We start from the raw sequence: 3,704 nt of genomic DNA, 5'->3' as shown, positions 1-3,704 counted from the left end.
TTTGCAAAGTAGTCATCATCTCATGCAAGTTAAATAAAGAAGTAAGGCAAATCGAAGGAAGAGAGATTTTACTTGTGGTTTGTTTCTTGAGTTGGCAATAGAAATAAAGCTATGTGCTCACTAATGTGATGCTTTATAACCTGTTTTCTGTTGAACAATGTAATGTAGTTCTATTTTTCGTGGGATTCTCGGTTTTCTAAATAAAGACCATACTTAAAAATTTTGGTTGATGTTTTATATGATTATCTTCTTTTTCTGTTTCACTATGCTGCCAAAATATGAGGCATTAAAGAACAACCCACTTAAAAAATACAGTGAAAACCTGTTGGTATATGTATGAAAGAAAAATCTTCTGTATTAGCAGGAACAAATGTTTCTGGCAATAAAGTCACAAAAATTAAATCCTAACTATGTGATGTGTTTCATTGATAGCAGATTTTATTTTGCTAAACTATGTTCTCATTGTTGACTTCCAGAAACATATGGCAGTTGACAAAGGAAGAATAAGAATGAAAAGTACATGCACAATCGTAGTTGACCATTTTAAACCAAGCCTAAGAAAAACATTTTCTATATACATTCTGAATAAGTAAATGATAAATTATAATTATATTGTGTTGATAAATAGAACAACTTAATCTTTAAGTTAGCAATATCATAAAATCTTTTCTATTTTTTATATATCATGTTTAATATTTGCCAGTGTTTTAGTTCTATTTCTTATATAGAATAGTCTCCAGATATTTATTTATTACGCCACGAATATAGAGGACTAGTATCTTATTTGTATGTTCACTAAGCCTGTGATTATCACTTTATAATATCCTGCAGAATTTACTTTGCTATGTTACATAATTACTATGCTTTGATGAAATGTAACTGACATCAGTAGAAATGATACAAATCAGATAAAATGAACACCTGCTGGAGGCCACCAATAACATAATGCTCAAGGTGACCCAATGTAATTACTCTGCCCACACGAAGATTTTTATTAGTTCCCATATTATTAGCATAGGTGTAAATAATTATATGGTAAATACTGGCTCATCAGGGATAACAATGCACTAATAAAGTGCTTCAATGATTCATATTTCTTTTCAAAGTGCCCATATTATGGAAACAACTTTAGAATTTCTGAATTACAGTCTTCAATATGCCACTTAACAAGTTTTAAGGAATGTATATAAATTTTTCAAAGGACTGCATTTTTTTTCTTAAGAATAAAACTTTAAAGAATCTGACTGTCTCACGTTGGAGTCTCAATAAAATAGAGCTGGAAGCGAAAACTTACCATGCTAACATTCTAGTGGGGAGTGCAAACCCAGAAAGACAGAGGAGGGAATAAGGGAGGAGGGAGCAGAAACTGGGGAGAGCAGATACAAAGGTGCATTCTCTGGCTGGCCAGAGCTTTGTGACAATCACAGCTCAGTCTGATGAGTGCATTTGCAGAGGGTCGTATGAACTGTGAGCTTCAGGAAGTCCATCTGGGGAGGCGAAGGGAAGTAACTTATTCGTGAGCCTCTTCTCTCCCCCACGCTCAAGTTGCTCTCTCCCCGGAGCGTTAATTTTCTTGCATGTTCAAGCTGCACCACCCAGACTTTGCAGGCGGTCCCTAGGAAGTGTGCAGCTCAGCTGCTCATGCATGCCAGTCCCTGGGTGCAGCAGGAGTCCCTGGCCCTCAGCCCTGAGCGTGGGGGTCCCTTGGTCTTCGCACCCAGCTGTGTTTGGCCTCTGACAGTGACTGCTGGGGTCCCAGGGTGCTGCAGGAGAGGAGAGGAAACTGAACCAAGCTGTCTGCATCGGAGCGTCAGAGTCCACCAGTGTCACCACATTGCTCCTCTCCCAAATCCCGCCGACATGTAGCGTTTCTTCTTCTCTTCCAAAGAATACACTATTTAATTTTTAAAAAGCCCAAAATGTTGTTTTTGAAATTTTAGAAAAACTTATAAATTTAAAAATATGCCCCATCAGTTAATCCTTCTTCAGGACCTTCCAGAGGGGTTTGGATGGGGTTTCCCTTCAGTGAAAGCCGCTACAAACGAATGGCTGGGAGGACAGGGTCAGTGCTTACGTCCATTGGTAATGATGTGCCTGAGGGGGGACTCTTCGCAGCTGCCTGCGGCGGGCCCAGATGTCCACGTGTGGACAATGGAGATGTTGTGAGCGAAGGCGTCTAAGGGGCAGCTTTGTGGGAGCGCTTGTCTGCACGGTTGCAGGAACATCTTTCATTTCACGCTTTTGTGCAAAATACGTGAATTTTATGTATTTCTTAGTGACTGTGCAAGTTTATTCAAAGGGCTGGTGCTTCGTATTCATTGCTCTTTCTGGGATGTGGCTGCTGTTAAGAGTATTTCTTCAACAGGGAGGAGAAGTCAAAATGCATAATGAGCACTTTAATTTTTTCCACAAAAAGAAAAAGGTCTCAAATATCCAGGAGGCTGATTTGACAGTAGGAGGTTAGATGTTTCCAAGTATGAGTACAGGTGGTGTGGAAGGAAAGGAAACTGACCGATGTGTCCGGACATATAATACTCCTGAAGACTAAAGCATAAACTAAATGTACACATCATGGCAATCATTCTACCTTCGCTTTTTGTGAATTTTTATTTGTTAATTTTGCATGAGTTTTGTTTGAATTGGAGGGGCATAGCTGCTCCGGTCCCCCAGATCTCCCTGGAGGAACAGTCTTTTGGCAGTATCAGGTTTTTAAATTTTTTACTTCCATTGGTTTTTGGGGAAGAGGTGGTATTTGGTTACAGGAGTAAGTGTCTTTTGCAACAAAAGCATAATGAAGCCAGAAGTCAGTAACAGGAAAACCTGGGGAATCTGTAAAGAAGTGAAACAGCATTCTTAAACCACCAGTGACTCAAAAAAGAAATGACTAGAGAAACTGAAATACTTTGAGATGAATTGAAATAAAATGCAAGGTGCCAACATTTATGAGATGCTGTGACAGCGGTGCTCAGTGAAATTTATAGCTATAAATGCTTCCATTAAAAAAGAACAATGTCATGTTCATGTCCTCAGCACATATGCAAAAACTGGAAAAATAAAGAGACTAGCCTGGCCCCTGTGCAAGGATGACATGCAGATTCGTGAAGTATTTTGTATTTGTTTTATTTAAAAAGAGAAAAAGAACGATCTAAAATTAACAACCTAACTTTACACCCAAGCCAGGGGTGTTTCATCTCTCGGTTTCCCTGAGCACATTGGAAGAAGAAGAATTGTTTTATATAAAATGATGAAAACAGAAAATAAACTGGACTCGTGTGTACTGCTCAGGAGAGGGTGCACCAAGATCTTACAAATCACCGCTAAAGAACTTACTCAAAAAGGACCTTACTTTTTTCCCAGGAAAAATGAAGTTTTATTTTCATAAATACTCCTGCTCTCACTCACACACTGGCCCCACTCCTAACCGAATACCACCTACCTGTTCCCTAAAAACCAACGGAAATTTTTAAAAAAGTAAAAAACACCAGGGCCTGCTGGGGGCTGGGGGGACTAGGGGAGGGTTAGCAGGGGGTCTCAGGACTGGGGAGGGATAACATTAGGAGAAATTCCTAATATAGAGTATTTCTGCATTGGGGGATGGATGCAGCAAACCACCACGGCATGTGTATACCTACGTAACAATTCTGCATGATCTGCGCATGTACCCTAGAACTTAAAATACAATAATAAAATTTATTTTTTAAAAA

General features: G+C 39.2%; 1 non-coding gene across 1 annotated transcript; it reads left to right on the top strand.

Annotated features, from left to right (window-relative positions):
- Nucleotides 1–3,014: 3,014 nt before the first annotated feature.
- Nucleotides 3,015–3,118, top strand: LOC116541756. The gene has a single exon (XR_004264933.1). It is a non-coding gene; the product is annotated as a U6 spliceosomal RNA (small nuclear RNA).
- Nucleotides 3,119–3,704: the final 586 nt, after the last annotated feature.

The sequence above is a fragment of the Sapajus apella genome, unplaced genomic scaffold, assembly GCF_009761245.1.
Source record: "Sapajus apella isolate SASKATOON/1434 unplaced genomic scaffold, GSC_monkey_1.0 scaffold155, whole genome shotgun sequence".
Taxonomy (NCBI): domain Eukaryota; kingdom Metazoa; phylum Chordata; class Mammalia; order Primates; family Cebidae; genus Sapajus; species Sapajus apella.
This window is presented reverse-complemented; position numbering and strand designations above follow the sequence as displayed.